Source organism: Ovis canadensis, chromosome 9 (genome assembly GCF_042477335.2).
Source record: "Ovis canadensis isolate MfBH-ARS-UI-01 breed Bighorn chromosome 9, ARS-UI_OviCan_v2, whole genome shotgun sequence".
Classification (NCBI taxonomy): domain Eukaryota; kingdom Metazoa; phylum Chordata; class Mammalia; order Artiodactyla; family Bovidae; genus Ovis; species Ovis canadensis.
In genome coordinates this window covers 13048455-13073541 of record NC_091253.1, presented here as the reverse complement: position 1 = coordinate 13073541, position 25087 = coordinate 13048455, and the positions used below count along the sequence as shown (strand labels likewise).

The window sequence follows — 25087 nt, the reverse complement described above, 5'->3', positions numbered from 1 at the left end:
TTTTAGAGAAAAGCCTCAGAAAAGAGACCTATTTCATGATTCTTTGCATAGAGAGCACCTTGATTTTTAAAATAATTTTCTTTCCCTGAGTGGGGGAGGAGTCATGGCACAGTCTAACATAACATTAAATTGTGCAAATTCAGTCCAATAGAGTATCAGACTTTTAAATGACAAAGGAAACCTAAGTTTGTTTTCTGTGTCTGTGAGTGTTTCCGTTTTGTAAACACACTAATATATTTGAAATGGATATCTGTAAAGCACAGGGAGCTATACTCAATGTTCTGTAAAAACTTAAATGGGGAAATAATTGGAAAAAGAATAGATACATGTGTATGTATAACCGAATCACTTTGCTCTACACCTGAAACTAAGACAACACTGTAAATCAACTATTGTTGATTGTTTAGTTGCTAAATTATGTCCAACTCTTTTGCAACCCCATGGACTGTAGCTCGCCAGGCTCCTCTGTCCATGAGATTATCAAGGCAAGAATACTGGAGTGAGTTGCCATTTTCTTTTCCAGGGTATTTTCCCAACCCAGGGAATGAACGAACCCATGTCTTCTGCTTGGCAGGCACATTCTTTACCGCTGAGCCACATGGAAAGCCCTAAAGTCCAAAATAAAATACAAATTAAAAAAAAACAACAAATAAAACAAAAAGCAGAGCCTTGGTGGGATGAGGATTAAGGTGGGAGGAAGGTTCAAGAAGGAGGGGACATAATGTATGCTTATGACTGATTCATGTTGATATTTGGCAGAAACCAACACAATTCTGTAAAGCAATTATCCTTCAATTTAAAAAATATATAAAATTTTAAAAAAGGAAACAAAACAAGCTCCTTGGTCTTTATCTGCATCCATCTTCATTATCTCCCTGAAAACTCGGAAGGCAAGCAGCTCTTGTTCACCCTCTCATGTTCGGTCAAATCCCTTTGCCTTTTGGCAATAAACACAGCTGCAGCAACATACTTGTGAGATGAATGTCTAACTCCACCTCTAGACAGAAAGAACCCTGAGGGCAGGGGGAGGTCTGTTCTGCCTTCAGTTGTATCTCTAGCATCCAGCCCAGTGCCAGGCTCTTAGTAGGTACACAGTAAATATTTTTTTGAATGAATGAATGAATGCATATTTTATCATTAAAAATTAACCTCATGGAATCCAGTCCCATCATTTCATGGCAAATAGAAGGGGAAAAAGTGGAAGCAGTGACTTAAATAAGTAAAATAAGCAGTGACTTAAGTAAGTGAAATAAGCAGTGACTTAAATAAGTGAAATAAGCAGTGACTTAAATAAGCAGTGAAATAAAAATAAGATTGAATTTTCTTGGGCTCCAAAATCACCGTGGATGGTGACTGCAGCCATGAAATTAAAAGACACTTGCTCCTTGTAAGGAAAGCTATGACAAACCTAGACACTGTAGCAAAAAGCAGAAACATCACTTTGCTGACAAAGGTCCATAAAGTCAAAGCTATGGTTTTCTAGTAGTCATGTACAGATGTGAGAGTTGAGCCATAAAGAAGGCTGAACAGCAAAGAATTCATGCTTTTAAACTGTGGTGCTGGAGAAGACTCTTGAGAGTAACTTGGAATGCAAGGAGATCAAACCAGTCCATGCTAAAGAAAAACATTCCTGAATATTCACTGGAAGGACTGATGCTGGAGTGCCAATACTTTGGCCACGTCATGTGAAGAGCCAACTCATTGGAAAAGACCCTGATGCTTGAAGGCAAATGGAGAAGTGGGTGGCAGAGGATGAGATGGCTAGATAGCATCACTGACCCAATGGACATGAATTTGAGCAAGTTGTGGGATATAGCAGAGAATAGAGGAGCCTCAAGTGCTTTAATTCATGGGGTTGTGAAGAATCGGACACGACTCAGCAACTGAATGACAACAACAGCAATGCGTATATTATACAATTATGGTCTGGCTGTTCTGTGTGTGTGCGTGTGTGTGCGTGTGTGTGTGCTCACTTCCTCAGTCTTGTCTGACTCTTTGTGACCCCATGGATTGTAGTCCACCAGGCTCCTCTGTCCATGGAGTTTTCCAGGCAAGAACACTGGAGGGGGTTTCCATTTCCCTCTTCAGGGGATCTTCTTGAACCAGGGATCGAATGCTCATCTCTCTGGCATCTCCTACATTGGCAGGCAGATTCTTTACCACTGCCCACCTGCTGCTGCTGCTAAGTCGCTTCAGTCACGTCCGACTCTGTGCGACCCCATAGATGGCAGCCTATGAGGCTCCCCAGTCCCTGGGATTCTCCAGGCAAGAGTACTGGAGTGGGTTGCCATTGCCTTCTCCTAGGAAGCCCTAAACCAGGCAATAATTATTGTAATAAAGAAAACTTATGACAGTCTTTAGAACTGGCACAAATGTAGGAAGAGCAATAAGTTTCTTAATAAAAAGTTGTTGGTTATCACACAGACTTCACAGTTGATTTGAGATCCCTTTTGGGAATCAGTTTGGCAAGGGCAGTGATTGTCAACTATTTCTTTCTTTTTATATATTAATTTGATTCTTTCTATGGTTTTTCTTCATTTCATTCTCTCTGTCCTCCAAAGTCTTTTATTTTGATTTTCTCCAAATGTAACTGTGTACTACGTTCATGCAAATATATATTTTTAAATTACTATTTTTTTTTACCAGACCAGTGGATGATTAATCTTTTTTTAAAAATTTATTTATTTAATTGGAGGCTAATTACTTTACAATATTGTAGTGGTTTTGGCCATACATTGACATGAATCAGCCACGGGTGTACATGTGTTCCCCATCCTGAACCCCTCTCCCACCTCCCTTCCCATCCCATCCCTCAGGGTCATCCCAGTGCACCAGCCCTGAGCATCCTGTCTCATGCATTGAAGCTGGACTGTTTCACATATGATACTGTACGTGTCTCAGTGCTATTCTTTCAAATCATCCCACCCTCGCCTTCTCCCACAGAGTCCAAAAGACTATTCTTTATATCTGTGTCTCTTTTGGTGTCTCGCATATAGGCTTATTGCTACTATCTTTATAAATTCCATATGTATGTGTTAGTATACTTTATTGGTGTTTTTCTTTCTGACTTACTTCACTCTGTATAATAGGCTCCAGCTTCATCCACCTCATTAGAACTGATTCAAATGTATTCTTTTTAAAGGCTGAGTAATACTCCATTGTGTATATGTACCACAGCTTTCTTATCCATTCATCTGCTAATGGACATCTAGGTTGCTTCTATTTCCTGGCTATTATAAACAGTGCTGCAATGAACATTGGGGTACACGTGTCTCTTTCAATTCTTGTTTCCTCGATATGTATGTTCAGCAGTGGGATTGCTGGGTTCTATTTCCAGTTTTTAAGGAATTTCCACACTGTTTTTCATATTGGCTGTACTAGTTTGCATTCTCACCAACAGTGTAAGATGGTTCCCTTTTCTCCACACCTTCTCCAGCATTTATTGTTTGTAGACTTTTGGATAGCAGCCATTCTGACCAGTGTGAGATGGTACCTCACTGTGGTTTTGATTTGCATTTCTCCAATAAAAAGTGATGTTGAGCATCTTTTCATGTGTTTGTTAGCCGTCTGTATGTCTTCTTTTGGAGAAATGTCTGTTTAGTTCTTTGGCTCATTTTTTGATTGGGTCGTGTTTTTTGTTTTTTTGTTTTTTTTTCCTGGAATTGAGCTGCAGGAGCTGCTTGTATATTTTTGAGATTGATTCTTTGTCAGTTGCTTCATTTGCTATTATTTTCTCCCATTCTGAAGACCATCTTTTCACCTTGCTTATAGTTTCCTTCATTGTGCAAAAGCTTTTAAGTTTAATTAGGTCACATTTATTTTTGCTTTTATTTCCATTACTCTGGCAGGTGGGTCATAGAAGATCCTACTATGATTTATGTCAAAGAATGTTTTGCCTATGTTTTCCTCTAGAAGTTTTATAGTTTCTGGTCTTACATTTAGATCTTTAATCCATTTTGAGTTTATTTTTGTGTACAGTGTTAGGAAGTGTTCTAGTTTCATTCTTTTACAAGTGGTTGGCCAGTTTTCCCAGCACCACTTGTTAAAGAGATTGTCTTTTCTCCATTGTATATTCTTGCCTTTTTGTCAAAGATAAGGTGTCCATAGTTGCATGGATTTATCTCTGGGCTTTCTTGGGTGATTAATCTTAACCTCATTTTTGTTGGTTTGGTTTGGTCTGGTTTGAGTTTTTCTTTCTGTTGACCACTCAGCATCTTAGCCCCCTCAGCATCACAGTGAAAAGATGGAGTCCTAACCACTAGACTGTCAGGGAACTCCTTTAAGTTATGGATACCAAATTTCTGATGAACAAAATGGCAACAGAATCTCAGGGGGAAAATCTATTATATATTCTTTTCTTGATTTGCATGCGTGAGTGCTGTCACTTCAGTCGTGTACAACCCTTTGTGACCCTGTGGACTATATTCTGCTATGCTCCTCTGTCCATGAGGATTCTCCAGGCAAGAATACTGCCTGAATACTGGATCCCCTCCTCCAGGGCATCATCCTGACCCAGGGATCAAACCCACGTCTCTTACATCTTCTGCATTGAGAGGCAGGTTCTTTACCACTAATGCCACCTGGAACACCCTTTGATTTGCATATGAAACTTTTCATTCTTCCAACATCTAAAATATTATAGGTACTGTATTTAATAATTTCACCCCTGCAAAACAATTTTAAGAGACATTTACAATTTCTTCCTGTCAATAAAATTTTGACAGCAGACAGAAGTCTGTCTGGTGAAGCAAGGGTTGATTGACTACCTTCCCTTGAAGGTATTTAGGTTTGACTTTTGAATTTACGGCGTCATTTTGGTCCCCTTATTACTAAGACCCTACACAATTTTATTTTATAATGTTTTCTAATGAATTTCAAAATCTGGTTATATTTAAACAGAAATATGGGAGCTTTCCCTGGAGAAGGCACTAGAATCCCATGGATGGAGGAGCCTGGTGGGCTGCAGTCCACAGGTTGCAAAGAGTCGGACACAACTGAGCGACTTCACTTTCACTTTCTTTCAAGCCATGTATTAGACTTCCCTGGTGGCTCAGACGGTGAAGCGTCTACCTATAATGCGGGAAACCCGGGTTCGATCCCTGAGTTGGGAAGATCCTCTGGAGAAGAAAATGCAACCCACTCCAGTACTCTTGCCTGGAGAATCCCATGGATGGAGGAGTATGGTAGGCTACAGTCCATGGGGTCACAAGAGTTGGACATGACTGAGCGACTTTATTTTTTATTTTTATTTTTTATGGGAGCTTTAAGAAAGAAATGAACACGGTCAAGATATGACCTGCCAGGCAGATGAAAGCCACATCCACTGCAACTGATCAGAAACATAACAGGACGTTTTTAGGCCCAAGGATTAAGCCAAGATGTATGAGGAAGAAGAAATAAAATAGAGTCAACAAAAGATATTTTGAAAATTGATACCTCAACCTCAGGCCTGATTCTTTTCTTAGGCAAGTAAATGACATTCTCCTCTGGTTCTCAGAAATATGTCACTAGGAGGAAAGATGCAAGGAAGTTTAATTTGCTCAAAATTAAATTTTAGAAATTATTTTTTACATGGAGGGAGTACAATATGTATTTCTTGAATAAAATGATTTTGTTTAGGGAGTGCAGTTACTCCTGGTTGCTATTTTTTCCATGTTTCTGGCAACAGTGGTTGAATCATTTCTGTGAGGTGGAATTGAGCCTGTTTGTTCTGGAGGCCTTTGTAGTAGTGAGGTTTTTCATTAGATCATTGGTGGGGCTTTGAGCAAGCTGCCCTTCTATAAAATGGAAGACCAAATCTGACTCTGTATTGGATCTGTTTCATTTACTTTTATATTCCATTGTTTTTGCCTCCACTCAAGAATGTGGCCTACAGTCTGAAATAAACAGGAGAGCTCATTCTCAAGGCTTGGACCTTTAAAGGTATAATACTTTCCCTTCTTATAGAGATAAAAAGTTGTATAACAGAAAATAACATTTGTCTTGTTGGAGGTTTATAGGGGCACGTGGCCAGACCTACGTGGACTGCTGCAAGAACAAAGGATTCCTGCACTAAGAATTTATAGCAACAGCCTCCTCTACCCTTTCAGTGTAAAAGAAGCCTGAATTCTACCTTGGGGAGATGGTTCTCTCATCTCCCCAAGTTCACCATCTTTTTGGTCATCTGGCTTTCTGAATAAAGTCACCATTCCTTGCTACAGCACCTTGTCTCCTGAATTATTGGTCTGCTGTGCAGGAGCAGGGTGAATTGGGACTTGGTGGCACTTCCTGGGAGCTTTGTCTGAGGCTTACCACCTTGAGAATTTGCATAATTTGCTCTGAAGAGATCTTAAGCTTACGTAAGCCCAAAGGTTACCTTGGGGCTTCCCTGGTGGCTCAGATGGTAAAGAATCTACCTGCAGTGCAGGAGACTCTCCTTTGATCAGGAAGAGCCTCTGGAAAAAGGAATGGCAACCTATTCCAGTATTCTTACCTGGAGAATTCCATGGATAGATGAGCTGACAGTCTATAGTCCATGGGGGTCACAAAGAGTTGGACATGACTGATTGACTAACACTTTCACTTTCAAAATTTATCTTAATTTCATCATTGAAGTTGGACAGGATGGAGGGTGATCTCTGGGGCCTGGATAAACTGGTTACAGAAATGATGGATTACTATTTGGGTGCCTGTAGGGCTGGCTAAGGCACTCTCAATCTTTGGGTGCAAAATAGTTTTGGTCTCAGAGATTCTTAACAGAGGATTTTGGAATGTGACAATTAAGGATTAAAGGGATGTTTCTTAGGTCAAAGAATTTTATTTTTTAAAGGGAATTTTATAACCTTTCCTTATAAAAGGAAGGAAGACTAGAGAATGACATGTATCTCACAAGGATTGGTTGGTGATAATGTCATATATTTTGGAGGCGTTTTTGAACAGTTGGGGAAATAATATCCTAAAAGATAATGGATTTTGTACAGAAGAACAATTACTGGGGAAATAAAGGTCATACAGAGCTTCTATATTACATTCACAAGACCCCTTTGTTTTATGCCAACAGCAGGACTTCCATTCATTTACAGATCTTGGACTGAAGAGGCGTTTATTATGCAATTAATTAAGGATGACAGGGTTTCTGAAAATTCAACTGTGGCATCTTTGACTTCATTAATTAAGGCAAACCTTTATTGAATACTTATCATGTGCTGATAATTTGTTAGCTTCTGAGAATACAAAGATGTCTGTTGCATTTTCTTTGCTTGACAGCAGTATTCCACTGACTAATAAGCTCATAAAAAGGACATGCAGTGCCTGGTAAGTCCTTATACAGCACAAAATACAATTTTTGGTTTTTCTATAAAAAACAATTTTTTTCCCTCCATGGATAAAACATTCCTGGAATAACAGCAGTTATAGAAGAAGTCTTGGGTGAGAGGGATCCAGAGAAACAAGGTTATGGGAGGGATAGCAGTAGGCACGTGTAACCTCAAGGTGCCTTGGCAGGCACTGCTGCTAAGTCACTTCAGTCGTGTCTGACTCTGTGCGACCCCATAGAAGGCAGCCCACCAGGCTCCCCCATCCCTGGGATTCTCCAGGCAAGAACACTGGAGTGGGCTGCTATTTCCTTCTCCAGTGCATGAAAGTGAAAAGTGAAAGTGAAGTTGCTCAGTCGCGTCCAACTCTTGGCGACCCCATGGACTGCAGCCTACCAGGCTCCTCTGTCCATGGGATTTTCCAGGCAAGAGTACTGGAGTGGGTGCCATTGCCTTCTCCATTGGCAGGCACAACAGTCTTCAAATATTTGGAAAACTCTTGAGGAAGGAGAGGAGTCTTTTTCTGTTATTCAGAGCTCAGAACTGTGAAGTTAGGTGTAAATAGCTCTATATGAGGTTGCTTCTTCCAAATGATTGTTAGGGTTTCCAACATTGGTGTTGGCTCTCTCTTGATCCCAGAAGTTCAAGCAGAAGCTGGGTACCCATATTTCAGGGCAGAAATAAAGACAGGCATTGGATGAGCTCTCCAAACTCAATAGTTTGTTGTTCCAGATTTTTGGATGAGGATGAATATGTGTCACAAGGCTGAAGAGCAACTGAGGAGCAGATGAGTTTGGGAGAAGCTAATTAGTGTCAAATATATACAGCAGTACAGTGTTAATTTGCTTTTCATAGATGCTTTGTTTCCCTGGATGCTTTGCAAAATTAGATAAGTAAAAACTATGAAATAATGATATTGCTTATGAAAAGGATGCCTTTCAAACACTTTCATTGCAGACCAAAAAGGTTAAAATTCACACATGGTTTCTAATTTAAGAGCAGAGAGTGGGTTTCTTAGAAAATAAGAATCACTAGGTAGTAATATTCTCCTATAAATGAAAATCAAATCATCATAGTGATGAGCCCATAAAGTCTCAGGATATCCTGGGGAGGCTTGAGAAAATGCATTATTACAGCCTAATCAACATTATGGAAGGAAACATAATATGAATCTTTAAAAAGTGAAATAGAGGTTCCAAAATATTTTAAAGGAGTCACAAATAATAAAATGTTTTTTAGCTACAAAGTGAATTTTTTAATCTAAAGTGGGAATACATATGTTTTGTACAAAATTAAATCTTCGTGTCTGTGATTGTAAGAAGCCCTTAATAGAGCTGTGAGCCCAGCAATATTGTATCCTTAGTGAGTGTAACTAATAGAGCTGAAGGATGAGGAAGGTTCTTTTTTTGTTGTTGTTTGATTATTTTTTATTTTTATTTTTATTTTTTTTAGTTTTTTATTTTTTAAATTTTAAAATCTTTAATTCTTACATGCATTCCCAAACATGAACCCCCCTCCCACATCCCTCCCCATAACATCTCTCTGGGTCATCCCCATGCACCAGCCCCAAGCATGCTGCATCCTGCGTCAGACATAGACTGGCGATTCAATTCTTACATGATAGTATACATGTTAGAATGTCATTCTCCCAAATCATCCCACCCTCTCCCTCTCCCTCTGAGTCCAAAAGTCCGTTATACACATCTGTGTCTCTTTCCCTGTCTTGCATACAGGGTCGTCATTGCCATCTTCCTAAATTCCATATATATGTGTTAGTATACTGTATTGGTGTTTTTCTTTCTGGCTTACTTCACTCTGTATAATCGGCTCCAGTTTCATCCATCTCATCAGAACTGATTCAAATGAATTCTTTTTAACGGCTGAGTAATACTCCATTGTGTATATGTACCACTGCTTTCTTATCCATTCATCTGCTGATGGACATCTAGGTTGTTTCCATGTCCTGGCTATTATAAACAGTGCTGCGATGAACATTGGGGTACATGTGTCTCTTTCCATTCTGGTTTCCTCGGTGTGTATGCCCAGCAGTGGGATTGCTGGGTCATAAGGTAGTTCTATTTGCAATTTTTTAAGGAATCTCCACACTGTTCTCCATAGTGGCTGTACTAGTTTGCATTCCCACCAACAGTGTAGGAGGGTTCCCTTTTCTCCACACCCTCTCCAGCATTTATTGCTTGCAGATTTTTGGATCGCAGCCATTCTGACTGGTGTGAAGTGGTACCTCATTGTGGTTTTGATTTGCATTTCTCTCATAATGAGTGATGTTGAGCATCTTTTCATGTGTTTGTTAGCCATCCGTATGTCTTCTTTGGAGAAATGTCTATTTAGTTCTTTGGCCCATTTTTGGTTTGGGTCGTTTATTTTTCTGGAATTGAGCTGCATAAGTTGCTTGTATATTTTTGAGATTAGTTGTTTGTCAGTTGCTTCATTTGCTATGATTTTCTCCCATTCAGAAGGCTGTCTTTTCACCTTGCTTATATTTTCCTTTGTTGTGCAGAAGCTTTTAATTTTAATTAGATCCCATTTGTTTAGTTTTGCTTTTATTTCCAGAATTCTGGGAGGTGGATCATAGAGGATCCTGCTGTGATTTATGTCGGAGAGTGTTTTGCCTATGTTCTCCTCTAGGAGTTTTATAGTTTCTGATCTTACATTTACATCTTTAATCCATTTTGAGTTTATTTTTGTGTGCGGTGTTAGGAAGTGATCTAGTTTCATTCTTTTACAAGTGGTTGACCAGTTTTCCCAGCACCACTTGTTAAAGAGATTGTCTTTACTCCATTGTATATTCTTGCCTCCTTTGTCAAAGATAAGGTGTCCATAGGTGTGTGGATTTATCTCTGGGCTTTCTATTTTGTTCCATTGATCTATATGTCTGTCTTTGTGCCAGTACCATACTGTCTTGATGACTGTGGCTTTGTAGTAGAGCTTGAAGTCAGGCAAGTTGATTCCTCCAGTTCCATTCTTCTTTCTCAAGATTGCTTTGGCTATTCGAGGTTTTTTTGTATTTCCATACAAATCTTGAAATTATTTGTTCTAGTTCTGTGAAAAATGTGGCTGATAGCTTGATAGGGATTGCATTGAAGTTGTAAATTGCTTTGGGTAGTATACTCATTTTCACTATATTGATTCTTCCGATCCATGAACATGGTATATTTCTCCATCTATTAGTGTCCTCTTTGATTTCTTTCATCAGTGTTTTATAGTTTTCTATATATAGGTCTTTAGTTTCTTTAGGTAGATATATTCCTAAGTATTTTATTCTTTTCGTTGCAATGGTGAATGGAATTGTTTCCTTAATTTCTTTTTCTACTTTCTCATTATTCGTGTATAGGAATGCAAGGGATTTCTGTGTGTTGATTTTATATCCTGCAACTTTACTATATTCATTGATGAGCTCTAGTAATTTTCTGGTGGAGTCTTTAGGGTTTTCCATGTAGAGGATCATGTCATCTGCAAACAGTGAGAGTTTTACTTCTTCTTTTCCAATTTGGATTCCTTTTATTTCTTTTTCTGCTCTGATTGCTGTGGCCAAAACTTCCAGAACTATGTTGAATAGTAGCGGTGAAAGTGGACACCCTTGTCTTGTTCCTGACTTTAGGGGAAATGCTTTCAATTTTTCACCATTGAGGATAATGTTTGCTGTGGGTTTGTCATAGATAGCTTTTATTATGTTGAGGTATGTTCCTTCTATTCCTGCTTTCTGGAGAGTTTTTATCATAAATGGATGTTGAATTTTGTCAAAGGCCTTCTCTGCATCTATTGAGATAATCATATGGTTTTTATTTTTCAATTTGTTAATGTGGTGAATTACATTGATTGATTTGCGGATATTGAAGAATCCTTGCATCCGTGGGATAAAGCCCACTTGGTCATGGTGTATGATCTTTTTAATGTGTTGTTGGATTCTGATTGCTAGAATTTTGTTGAGGATTTTTGCATCTATGTTCATCAGTGATATTGGCCTGTAGTTTTCTTTTTTTGTGACATCTTTGTCAGGTTTTGGTATTAGGGTGATGGTGGCCTCATAGAATGAGTTTGGAAGTTTACCTTCCTCTGCAATTTTCTGGAAGAGTTTGAGGAGGATAGGTGTTAGCTCTTCTCGAAATTTTTGGTAGAATTCAGCTGTGAAGCCGTCTGGACCTGGGCTTTTGTTTGCTGGAAGATTTCTGATTACAGTTTCAATTTCCGTGCTTGTGATGGGTCTGTTAAGATTTTCTATTTCTTCCTGGTTCAGTTTTGGAAAATTGTACTTTTCTAAGAATTTGTCCATTTCTTCCACGTTGTCCATTTTATTGGCATACAGCTGCTGATAGTAGTCTCTTATGATCCTTTGTATTTCTGTGTTGTCTGTTGTGATCTCTCCATTTTCATTTCTAATTTTATTGATTTGATTTTTCTCTCTTTGCTTCTTGATGAGTCTGGCTAATGGTTTGTCAATTTTATTTATCCTTTCAAGGAACCAGCTTTTGGCTTTGTTGATTTTTGCTGTGGTCTCTTTTGTTTCTTTTGCATTTATTTCTGCCCTAATTTTTAAGATTTCTTTCCTTCTACTAACTCTGGGGTTCTCCACCTCTTCCTTTTCTAGTTGCTTTAGGTGTAGAGTTAGGTTATTTATTTGACTTTTTTCTTGTTTCTTCAGGTATGCCTGTATTGCTATGAACTTTCCTCTTAGCACTGCTTTTATAGTGTCCCACAGGTTTTGGGTTGTTGTGTTTTCATCTTCATTCGTTTCTATGCATATTTTGATTTCTTTTTTGATTTCTTCTGTGATTTGTTGGTTATTCAGAAGTGTGTTGTTCAACCTCCATATGTTGGAATTTTTAATAGTTTTTCTCCTGTAATTGAGATCTAATCTTAATGCATTATGGTCCGAAAAGATGCTTGGAATGATTTCGATTTTTTTGAATTTATCAAGTTTAGATTTATGGCCCAGGATGTGATCTATCCTGGAGAAGGTTCCATGAGCATTTGAAAAAAAGGTGAAATTCATTGTTTTGGGGTGAAATGTCCTATAGATATCAATTAGGTCTAACTGATCTAATGTATCATTTAAAGTTTGCGTTTCTTTGTTAATTTTCTGTTTAGTTGATCTGTCCATAGGTGTGAGTGGGGTATTAAAGTCTCCCACTATTATTGTGTTATTGTTGATTTCCCCTTTCATGCTTGTTAGCATTTGTCTTACATATTGCGGTGCTCCTATATTGGGTGCATATATATTTATAATTGTTATATCTTCTTCTTGGATTGATCCTTTGATCATTATGCAGTGGCCTTCTTTGTCTCTTTTCACAGCCTTTGTTTTAAAGTCTATTTTATCAGAGATGAGTATTGCCACTCCTGCTTTCTTTTGGTCTCTATTTGCATGGTATATCTTTTTCCAGCCCTTCACTTTCAGTCTGTATGTGTCCCTTGTTTTGAGGTGGGTCTCTTGTAAGCAGCATATAGAGGGGTCTTGTTTTTGTATCCATTCGGCCAGTCTTTGTCTTTTGGTTGGGGCGTTCAACCCATTTACGTTTAAGGTAATTATTGATATGTAGGATCCCGTTACCATTTACTTTATTGTTTTGGGTTCGGGTTTATACACCCTTTTCGTGTTTCCTGTCTAGAGAATATCCTTTAGCATTTGTTGGAGAGCTGGTTTGGTGGTGCTGAATTCTCTCAACTTTTGCTTGTCTGTAAAGCTTTTGATTTCTCCTTCGTATTTGAATGAGATCCTTGCTGGGTACAGTAATCTGGGCTGTAGTTATTGTCTTTCATCACTTTAAGTATGTCTTGCCTTTCCCTCCGGGCCTGAAGAGTTTCTATTGAAAGATCAGCTGTTATCCTTATGGGAATCCCCTTGTGTGTTATTTGTTGTTTTTCCCTTGCTGCTTTTAATATTTGTTCTTTGTGTTTGATCTTTGTTAATTTGATTAATATGTGTCTTGGGGTGTTTCGCCTTGGGTTTATCCTATTTGGGACTCTCTGTGTTTCTTGGACTTGGGTGATTATTTCCTTCCCCATTTTAGGGAAGTTTCAACTATGATCTTTCTTTCTGTCTTCTTCTTCTGGGACTCCTATTCGAATGTTGGAGTGTTTCATACCATCCTGGAGGTCTCTGAGATTGTCCTCATTTCTTTTATTTCATTTTTCTTGTTTCCTCTCTGATTCATTTATTTCTACCATTCTATCTTCTATTTCACTAATCCTATCCTCTGCCTCTGTTATTCTACTATTTGTTGCCTCCAGAGTGTTTCTGATCTCATTTATTGCATTATTCATTATATTTTGACTCCTTTTTATTTCTTCTAGGTCCTTGTTAAACCTTTCTTGCATCTTCTCAATCCTTGTCTCTAGGCTATTTATCTGTGATTCCATTTTGATTTCAAGATTTTGGATCATTTTCACTATCAATATTCGGAATTCCTTCTCCGGTAGATTCCCTACTTCTTACTCTTTTGTTTGGTTTGCTGGGCAACTCTCCTGTTCCTTTACCTGCTGAGTATTCCTCTGTCTCTTCATCTTGGTTATATTGCTGCGTTTGGGGTGGCCTTTTAATATTCTGGTAATTTGTGGAGTTCTCTTTATTATGGAGCTTCCTCACTTTGGGTGGGGTTCTATCAGTGGCTTGTCAAGGTTTCCTGGTTAGGGAGGCTTGTGTTGGAGTTTTGGTGGGTGGAGCTGGGTTTCTTCTCTCTGGAGTGCAGTGGAGTGACCCGTAATGGGTTATGAGACATCAAAGGTTTTGGGATAATTTTGAGCTGCCTGTATATTGAGACTCAGGGGAGTGTTCCTGTGTTGCTGGAGAATTTGCGTGGTATGTCTTGTTTTGGAACTTGTTGGCCCTTGGGTGGAGCTTGGTTTCGTTGTAGGTATGAAGGCATTTGATGAGCTCCTATTGCTTAATGTTCCCTGAATTCAAGAGTTCTCTAATGTTTTCAGGCTTTGGATTTAAGCTTCCTGCTTCTGGTTTTCAGTTTTATTTTTATAGTAGCCTCTAGGCTTCTCCACCATTGAGGGACACTCAGAGAGGTTCACTGAGTTACAAGGAGAAGAGAAGATGGAGGGGGTAGTTAGAGGTGACTGGAATGAGATGCGGTGAGATCAAAAGAGGAGAGAGCAAGCTAGCCAGTAGTCACTTCCTTATGTGCGCTCTATAGTCTGGACTGCTCAGAGGTATTTACGGAGTTATACAGGGAAGAGGAGAGGGAGGAAGTAGACAGAGGTGGCCAGGAGGATAAGAGAGAGGAATGAGAAGGAGAGAGACAAATCCTGCCAGTAACCAGTTCCTTAGGTGTTCTCCACCGTCTGGAACACACAGAGATTCACAGAGTTGGATAGAGAAGAGATGGGGGAGAAAAGAGACAGAGGCCACCTGGTGGAGAAAAAGGAGAGTCCAGAGGAGGAGAGAGTGGTCAAGCCAGTAATCTCGCTCTCAGGTAAACTTGGGTAGTGAAGTTTGGGTTTTTAAATGTACAAAATTGACAACAAAAACCTAAGAGCAAAGATTAAAAATCTGGAGTAGAGGTTGGATTTTCAAAGATACAATATTAAAGAAAAGCAGAAGGAAAAAGGAAGAAAGAAAAAAAAAAGAATTATTAAAAAATAAACAAACAAAAAAACCAAAACAAAACAAAACACCAACAACCATCCAAAGAGTATATATGGTGTTCGCCTTAAAAAAAAAAAAAGTCTTTTTTTAAAAAATAGTAATACTAGGTTATAGAAATAAAAATTAGAGGAGAAATAGAAGACTTAACAATTAAAAAAAAGCTAGGAAAAAAAAAAAGCAAAAAGCAAAAAAAAAAAGAAATGATTTTAAAAATATTAAAAATATATCTGGCTCTTCTCTGATGTTATGGGCCGTGTGGGCTCACTTCCAAGGTGGTTCCCTCTGTTTAACTTCTTCTGTTTGCTGTTTTTTTAGGCTCACTAGTTCAGTCGCGCTGTGGGGAGGGGGGATGCTGCAAACAAATAGCACTGTCGTGTGTACACAGTATCTCTGCCCTGCTTGACCTGTCCTTTCTCGCGGCACACAAACCGCTCCGGTTCTACAATGCTCAGCCGGGAAGAATCTGGGGCCGGCCCTAGGCTGCGTGTACTTCTCCGGTCCAAGCCGCTCAGGTTCGGGGCTCAGGCAGCCCTCAGAGGCACAAATGCGGCTGGGACTGCGCTTTGTGCCCTTCCCAGGTCCGAGTAGCTCAGGAGTTTGGCGAGCGCGGTCGCCGCGGCTTGTCACCTTTTCCGCCGCTGCTGCTCAGCTCTCTGGGTGGACCGCTGGTGCACCCCGTGAGGCAGACTGTGACTGTCCAGCACCCCCAGAAGTCTTAGCAAAGGAGCCTGCTTGCAGTTAGGTACGTAAAGTCTCTCCGGGTCTGCAATTGCCCGTTTCCAGTCCTTACGGCTCTGACTGCCTGTCCCCGGCGGGGGATGGTCTGCAGCCGGCTTTTTCCGCTCCGTCCTTTGTTCTGTGCTCGGTCCTGGCGGTGTCTTATGTTTGAGCTTTTCGCGTGGTAGCTATCCCACAGTCTGGTTTGCTAGCCCAAGTTAGATCGTTCTGGTTGCGCGTGGGGCGTTCCTGCCCGATTCTTACAAAGCTCTGCAGCCCGCGCCTCCCGCGCGTCCCTGCCCTGCCCCCACTTCCCAATGGCGGATGCAGGAGTCTGTGCTGCTTTTCCGCTGGGGGAGTTACTGGTGGGCTTGTAATCTCTTGGTTTTAATTATTTATCTATTTTTCCTTCCTGTTATGTTGCCCTCTGTGTTTCCAAGGCTTGCCACAGACTCGGCAGGGAGAGTGTTTCCTGGTGTTTGGAAACCTCTCTTCTTAAAATTCCCTTCCTGGGACGGGCTTCCCTTCCCGGGACAGAGCTCCCTCCCCACCTCCTTTGTCTCCTTTTTTGTCTTTTATATTTTTTCCTACCTGTTTTTGAAGACAATGGTCTGCTTTTCTGGTTGCCTGATGTCCTCTGCCAGCCTACAGAAGTTGTTTTGTGGAGTTTGCTCGGCGTCGAAATGTTCTTTTGAGGAATTTGTGAGGGAGAAAGTGATCTTCCTGTCCTATTCCTCCGCCATCTTTCTCTTTTCTGAGAGGAAGGTTCTAAGTGAGATATTTCCCCTCTGATACTGTATCATCAGATTCCCAAACATGCATGTTGATGCCTGTGCCAGCCCATTGCACAGCCCACCATGGGGTCTCAGAAAGGAAAGTTAATATCAAATGAAAACATTTGCTCTCTCTACTCTTAGGACTTTCATTCAGCCTCTTGAAAAAGAACCAGTTTTTTATAGATCTTGTGATAGACTTTTCTCCCAACTTTTGCTTGGTCCCTTTCAGTTCTTGTAATCGTTTGGTTTGGAGATACACAGTGGACACAAAGACAAAGACAGATGGTGTGTGCCGTGTGTCCTTTCGCCCCTCCAGCCAAATAATAAAACAGACTTGACAATGCCCAGTATGTGGGTCTATCTGAAAACCAAACAGCCCTTCTATGGCTGTGGCTCGTGGGACTCAAAAGCCCAATTTGACAATGGACATTGAGAGCCTTTGTTCTCGGTGCTCAGGGACCACTCCTGGGCTTTAGAACTGGAGGTGATCATACAGGTCACACATACCAGTAGCTTCCCAAACTGCCTCTGTTTCAGAGTCACTGGAGCAGCTTTTAAGAAAAATTCACACCATTGAGCTTATACCAGATCAGGTGGAGTTGAGTTCTCAGGAGTGGGTCTGGTAATCTCCCCTGGTGATTCTGGCTTGGGGATCACTGATCTGGTCTTAATCTTTACTTAACAGAGGTCTAGAGAGATGGGACTCTGTATCATGGAGAAATTTAGATTGAATAGAATTAAATAACTTGTCCAAGTGTTGGTTAGTGGCAGAACTAGGGCCAGAACCCATATTTGCTTGATTCCAATTTTCTTTTCACACCACCATCTGCTCCTATAGCCAGCATCACTAGAAAGCACCTAATTTCTACCCATTTGTGACTAAAAGAAATGTACACAAACACGCACACACACACACACTCCAGATCTTTCTTTGGCTTTTTGATCACCTCTGACATGCCTTTATCCAATTCCATCCCTCGACATTTTAATCATCTCCTTGACAGAGTTCACTGAGCTCCGTCTTTGGCTGTCTAACTCAGCCTCCTCTTAAGACTTTGAAGGCTGTTCATTGTTTCCACTCATTTTCTGCTAAGACTGTTATTCATGGTGGGGCTGGGTTTTACCTTGTCTCACCACATTTTGCCCTCTCCTGCCTTCAAGTCTAGGGTTGTTTAGGTCACCTATATTCATCTCCAAGTGATTTGTCTTTTCCCTTATTATTCCCACATCTTCATCTGTTTGCTTTGAGCTTTGAATTATTTCTTCCACCTGATTTTGTGATTCCCTAACCTGATTCTCCAGTGGGACCTTCTTCCACCTCAATTCTCCTGCTGAACATTTTAGTCCTTAGACGGTTAGCTCTTAAGTACATATTTTTATTTTCTCTAAGGAATTGACTCATGTGATTACTGAGGCTGAGAGATTAATACAAGATCAGCAGCTGACTGTTGGAAACCCAGAAATAGCGATGGTGTGGCTCCAGTCTGGTTTGAGAGTCTGATGACCAAACCATGTGTAAATTATCATCTGAGTCTGAAGACAGGAGAAGACCACTGTCCTAGATCAGAGAGATTCTTTCCTAGACTTTTATTTCATTCATGTCTTCAAAGTGTTGGATGGCCTCACCCATATTGGGGAGGGCAACATACTTTACTAACATTTAATTCAAATGTTAATCTAAGCACTGGTGTAGACACACACAGGAGGAATGTTTAACCAAGTATCTGGGCACCCAGTGGTCCAGTCAAATTGACACATGCAGTTGGCAAGTTCAGCTTGTGTAGTTGTACCCATATACAGCTCCTGAGCTGACACTCAATCTCCGAAAAAGGACAACAACAAGGTAGTGATTCTGCCTTGCAGGATACAACTCTCCCAAGTACAGCTGGAGACTCATCCACCCCTTCTTCGGGACAGCTTACACCCTAACCTCTTGCCTGTCACTTTGTCATTGTTGTTTAGTTGCTCAGTCATGTCCAACTGTTTGAAACCCTATGGACTGTAGCCTGCCAGGCTCCTCTGTCCATGGGATTCTCCAGGAAAGAATACTAGAGTGGGTAGCCATTTCCTTCTCCAGGGGATCTTCCTGACCCAAGGATAGAACCCGCATCTCTTGCATTTGTGGGCAGATTCTTTATCACTGAGCCAGCAGAGAAGCCCAACTGTCGCTTTACCAAGAATGAAATTAGAGCCTGTCTACAGCCATGTTTTTAAAGAACTAGATTCATTCACTGTAGCTAGTGCAAGGAGTAGATACGTTGTTAATATTCAAGATAAATGCAGAGGCCAGTGATAGTATAGTTTACCAGGTCACCAGGCCTCCACTTCAAATACAAGATGTCACCCTTCAGCTGTTACTCCATAAGGACCTCTTTAATGGATCCTAATGAATTACCAACTTTTACAGTCATCTGCCCCACTATGATTTCTTCCTTGTTTCTGGAGCTCCCCTAACTGACAGCGACAGTGGGTAAGAGGTCAGTGTTGGATGACCTCTGCGCTGTTGGGGGGGAGCGGTCAGGAGGAGAAGTGGTAGTTCCACCATGGACGGTGGGTTCTGGCCCCTGAGTGTGAGCTCAGTGTCAGTGCAAATCTCTAGCACCGCCTCCATCCCACTTTGCCTCCTCAGTCCTTCCAACATGTTTACAGCCAAGTCACAGTCACAATTCTGCTTTCACATTTTTGTTACTAATCATTCCATTCAAAATAACCAGAAATCTTTCTCTTTCCCTGGCTGGAAACTGACTGATGTATTCAGGTAGTGAGACTTACAGGAAAGAGTTTATATACGTATATAAACACAGATAGTGACCTTGACTGTAAGTTAGGAAAAAAATAGAGAAATCTTCATAGGCTCATCTAACAGAGCAGCGAGTCTTTTGAGCTCTGCATGGTAGCAGTTGGGGTTCTCAAGTGGCGCTAGTGGTAAAGAGCCTGCCTGCCAATGCTGGAGGCTTAAGAGATACAGGTTCAGTCCCTGGATCAGGAAGATCCCCTGGAGGAGGTCATGGTGACCTACTCCAGTATTCTTGCCAGGAGAATCCCATGGACAGGGGAGCCTGGTGGGCTATGGTCCATAGGGTCGCAAAGGGTAGGACATGACTGAAGCGACTTAACATGTATGGTAGCAATTCCTCCAAGAGCTGATTCTTTCCTCATGTCTCAGTCCAAGGTAACTGCACCTTGCAGAGGCAGCTATGCAGCTTTCAGGGGCTGCTTTTTCCCAGCTCTGTTCTCTATCCTTTCTCCCTCGTGGGGTGACTGCCCTGTCCCTCACAGAAGCCAGTCAGGGTGAGACCTTAGGCTTGCCATGAGCTTGCACCCAACAAAACAGTGAGAGAGCAGAAAACATTGTATCTGTCATCTACACTCATGATATGATTGGTTAATACTGCAATGACTTTCAGTGCGTGGTCATCTCCAGTAGGGACTTTCTTCCTAAGCATTTAATCTCCAATTTGAAACTACAACTTTTTCCCATTGAAGGCATTTTAGGCATCAGGCAGAGGCTTTTCATTGGTGCACTCCCAGGGATGCTGTGGCTTACAGTACTGGCTGAGCCAGCTCTGAGGCTCACCTTGAGAGGTTTCAACAACGTGACTGCTTTTGTGGGAGATGGGGGGCATGATACTCCTAGAAGGCTGGGAATATGCAGATGGAGCCCCTTTCTGATTCATTCATTCACTTGTGAGAAATAAAATTACCACTCATCACATAAAGCAGGCACTGTGCCAGGCACTTTTTGTTTTGAATTTTCAAGATTATATGCAGCCTTATTTAATACGTTTCTAACACAAAGACTCTTGTCCTCATAACTTAGATTTCATTTCTTAGGCTCCTGCATTATTTCTACCTGTGATAATGAAGCTTCTCACAAAGCTGTATCCTACGTGCTCTCTTGGTTAAAGACAATGTATGGCAAAATCAATACAATATTGTAAAGTAATTAGCCTCCAGTTAAGATAAATAAATTTATATTAAAAAAGATATTCCTGTAGGAAAATCAGTTCGCCAAGATAATAAAGCACTACTTAGTAATCACAGAATATTCATGAGTCATCTTTGATGTGTCTTTATTTAAGACAAAGGCTAAAACATCAGGAAGCCTCCATAAGCCTCTTATCCTTCTCCATTAGAGGACAGACAGAATGAAAACCACAATCAGAGAAACTAACCAATGTGATCACATGGACCACAGCCTTGTCTAACTCAATGAAACTATGAGCCATGCCCTGTAGGGCCACCCAAGACGTGGGTGGAGAGTTCATGGGTCATGGCGGAGAGTTCTGACAAAACGTGGATAACTGGAGAAGGGAATGGCAAACGATTTCAGTATTTTTGCCTTGAGAACCCCATGAACAGTATGAAAAGGCAAAAAGATAGGGCACTGAAAGATGAACTCCCCAGGTTGGGAGGTGCCCAATATGCAACTGGAGAAGAGTGCAGAAATAACTCCAGAAAGAATGAAGAGACAGAGCCAAAGCAAAAACAACACCCAGTTGTGGATGTGACTGGTGATGGAAGTAAAGTCCGAGGCTGCAAAGAGCAATATTGCATAGGAACCTGGAATGTTAGGTCCATGAATCAAGGCAGATAGGAAGTGGTCAAATAGGACATGACAAGAGTGAACATCAACATTCTAGGAATCAGTGAACTCAAATGGACTGGAATGGGTGAATTTAACTCAGATGACCATTATATCTACTACTGTGGGCAAGAATCCCTTAGAAGAAATGGAATAACCATCATAGTCAACAAGAGTCTGAAATGTACTACTTGGGTGAAATCTCAAAAACGACAGAATGATCTCTGTTCGTTTCCAAGGCAAGCCATTCAATATCACAGTAATCCAAGTCTATGCCCTGACCAGTATTGCTGAAGAAGCTGAAGTTGAATGGTTCTATGAAGACCTACAAGACCTTCTAGAACTAACACTCAAAAATGATGTCCTTTTCATTATAGGGGACTGGAATGCAAAAGAAGGAAGTCAAGAGATAGGATACCTGGCGTAACAGGCAAATTTGGCCTTGAAGTACAAAAAGAAGCAGGTCAAAGGCTAACAGAGTTTTACCAAGAGAACACGCTGGTCATAGCAAACACCTTCTTCCTACAATACAAGAGAAGACTCTACACATGGACATCATGAGATGACCAACACTGAAATCAGATTGATTATATTCTTTGCAGCCGAAGATGGAGAAGCTCTATAGAGTCAGCAAAAACAAGACCAGGAGCTGACTGTGGCTCAGATCATGAACTAGCCAAATTCAGACTTAAATTGAACAAAGTAGGGAAAACCACTAGACCTTTCAGTTCAGTTCAGATCAGTTCAGTCACTCAGTCATGTCCAACTCTTTGCGACCCCATGAATTGCAGCATGCCAGGCCTCCCTGTCCATCACCAACTCCTGGAGTTCACTCAAACTCACGTCCATCGAGTCAGTGATGCCATCCAGCTATCAAATCCTCTGTCATCCCCTTTTCCTCCTGTCCCCAATCCCTCCCAGCACCAGAGTCTTTTCCAATGAGTCAACTCTTCGCATGAGGTGGCCAAAGTACTGGAGTTTCAGCTTTAGCATCAGTCCTTCCAATGAACACCCAGGACTGATCTCCTTTAGGATGGACTGGTTGGATCTCCTTGCAGTCCAAGGGACTCTCAAGAGTCTTCTCCAACACCACAGTTCAAAAGTATCAGTTCTTTGGCGCTCAGCTTTCTTCACGGTCCAACCCTCACATCCACTGGAGAAACCATAAACTTGACTAGACGGACATTTGTTGGCAAAGTAATGTCTCTGCTTTTGAATATGCTATCTAGGTTGGTCATAACTTTTCTTCCAAGGAGTAAGCGTCTTTTAATTTCATGGCTGCAATCACCATCTGCAGTGATTTTTGGGCCCCCCGAAATAAAGTCTGACACTGTTTCCACTGTTTTCCCATCTATTTGCCATGAAGTGATGGGACTGGATGCCATGATCTTCGTTTTCTGAATGTTGAGTTTTAAGCCAACTTTTTCACTCTCCTCTTTCACTTTCATCAAGAGGCTCTTTAGTTCCTCTTCACTTTCTGCCATAAGGGTGGTGTCATCTGAATATCTGAGGTTATTGATATTTTTCCCGGCAGGTATGACCTAAATCAAATCCCTAACGATTATACAGTGGAAATGACAAATAGATTCAAGGGATTATATCTATCTGATAGAGAGAGTGCCTGAAGAACTACGGATGGAGGTTCGTGACATTGTATGGGAGGCAGTGATCAAGACCATCCCCAAGAAAAGGAAATGCAGAAAGGCAAAATGGTTTTTAGAGGAGGCCTTACAAATAGCTGAGAAAAGACAAGAAGTGAAAGGAAAAGAAGAAAAGGATAGATATACCCATTTGAATGCAGAGTTCCAAAGAATAGCAAGGAGAGATAAGAAAGCCTTCCTCAGTAATCAATGCAAAGAAATAGAGGAAAGACTAGAGATCTTTTCAAGAAAATTGAAGATACAAAAGGAACATTTCATGCAGAAATGGGCTCAATAAAGGACAGAAATGGTGTGGACCTACAGAGGCAGAAGATATTAAGAAGAGGTGGTAAGAATACACAGGAGAACTATACAAAAAAGATCTTCATGACCTGAATAACCACAATGGTGTGATCACTCACCTAGAGCCAGCTATCTTGAAGTGTGAAGTCAAGTGGGCTTTAAGAAGAAGTAGTGGAACAAGCTACAAAAAAGCTAGTGGAAGTGATGGAATTGCAGTTGAGCTATTTCAAATCCTAAGATGATGCTGTGAAAATGCTGCATTCAATATGCCAGCAAATTTGGAAAACTCAGCAATGGCCACAAGACTGGGAAAATTCCATTTTCATTCCAATCCCAAAGAAAGGCAATGCCAAAGAATGTTCAAACTACCACAAAATTGCACTCATCTCACACGCTAGCAAAGTAATGCTGAAAATTCTCCAAGTCAGTCTTCAACAGTACATGAACCGTGAACTTCCATATGTTCAAGCTGGATTTAGAAAAAGCAGAGGAACCAGAGATCGAATTGCCAACATCCGTTGGATCATCAAAAAGGCAAGAGAGTTCCAGAACAACATCTACTTCTGTTTTGTTGACTATGCCAAAGCCTTTGACTGTGTGATCACAACAAACTGTGGAAAATTCTTCAAGAGATGGGAATCCCAGACGCCCTGACCTGCCTCCTAAGAAATCTGTATGGAGGTCAAGAAGCAACAGTTGGAACAGGACTTGGAACAACGGACTGGTTCCAAATTGGGAAAGGAGTACAAGGCTGTATATTGTCACCCTGCTTATTTAACTTATATGCAGAGTACATCATGAGAAATGCTGGGCTGGATGAAGCACAAGCTGGAATTTAAGATTTCTGGGGAAAATATCAATAACCTAAGATATGTAGATGACACCACCCTTATGGCAGAAAGCAAAGAAGAACTAAAGAGCCTCCTGATGAAAGTGAAAGAGGAGAATGAAAAAGTTGGTTTAAAACTCAATATTCAGAAAACTAACTCCATGGTATCTGGTCCCATCACTTCATGGAAAATAGATGGGGAAACTACAGAAACAGTGACAGTCCTTACTTTTTTTGGCTCCAAAATCACTGCAGATGGTGACAGCAGCCACAAAATGAAAAGACATTTGCTCCTTGGAAGAAAAGCTATGACAAACATAGACAGCATATTAAAAAGCAGAGACGTTACTTTGCCAACAAAGATCTGTCTAGTCAAAGCTTTGGTTTTTCCAGTAGTCATGTATGGATGTGAGAGTTGGACTATAAAGAAACCTGAGCACCGAATAACTGATGCTTTTGAATTGTGGTGTTGGAGAAGACTCTTGAGAGTCCCTTGACCTGCAAGGAGACCCAGCCAGTCCATCCTATAGGAAATCAGTCCTGAATATTCATTGGAAGGACTAATATTGAAGGTGCAACTCCAACCCTTTGGCCACCTGATGAGACGAACTGACCCTTTGGAAAAGACCCTGACGTTGGGAAAGATTGAAGGTGGGAGCAGTAAGGGATGACAGAGGATGAGCTGGTTGGATGGCATCACCGACTCAATGGATATGAGTTTGAGTAAACTCCGAGAGTTGGTGATGGACAGGGAAGCCTTGCATGCTGCAGTCCATGGGTTCGCAAAGTGTCTGACATGACTGAGTGTCTGAACTGAACTGGAAACAGTTACTATATCTTGTGTAAAGCAAACCTGCTGCCTGACCACCCAGTTTCACACATTGTTTGATTTAATATGAAGTTGCTGAGAACTTGGGTAAAGGTCAGAGACAGTGACACAATGATGGCTGTATATTCACGGCTTCCCTGAACAGCATTTAAAATAATAAAAGGAGGAAATAAAGTGAAACTGCTGCTGGGAATATTTATATAACACTGCTCATCTTCTAAATTAAAATAAGTGTACCTTCTATAACATTAGAATTTTATATTCATAGTTTTAGATTCTTATGGATATTTGACATCACTTTAATTTGCCAAAATCGACTTTGTTTCCCTGTATTTGGACCTGTGCTTTCAAGCAGAGCCTGAGAGAAAGACTTGGGTCCAGGTTTATGTAGTTTTATGTCAGAAGTGAGCCTGGAAGTGAAACAGGAGGAGGGAGAACCCGGGTGAGGCTGCATCGTGGCGTCAGCGCAGCCATGGCTGAGGCTCAGAACTGCCACCTGGAGGG

At 40.9% G+C, this 25087-nt stretch overlaps 1 long non-coding RNA gene across 1 annotated transcript in view; it reads left to right on the top strand.

Moving 5' to 3' along the window:
* Positions 1–15425: 15425 nt before the first annotated feature.
* The window catches only part of LOC138931591 (uncharacterized), a 49048-nt gene continuing 39386 nt past the window's right edge, over positions 15426–25087 (top strand). The window contains exon 1 of the long non-coding RNA XR_011446632.1: positions 15426–15646. This is a non-coding gene — a long non-coding RNA (uncharacterized lncRNA). The remainder of the gene's footprint in view (positions 15647–25087) is intronic.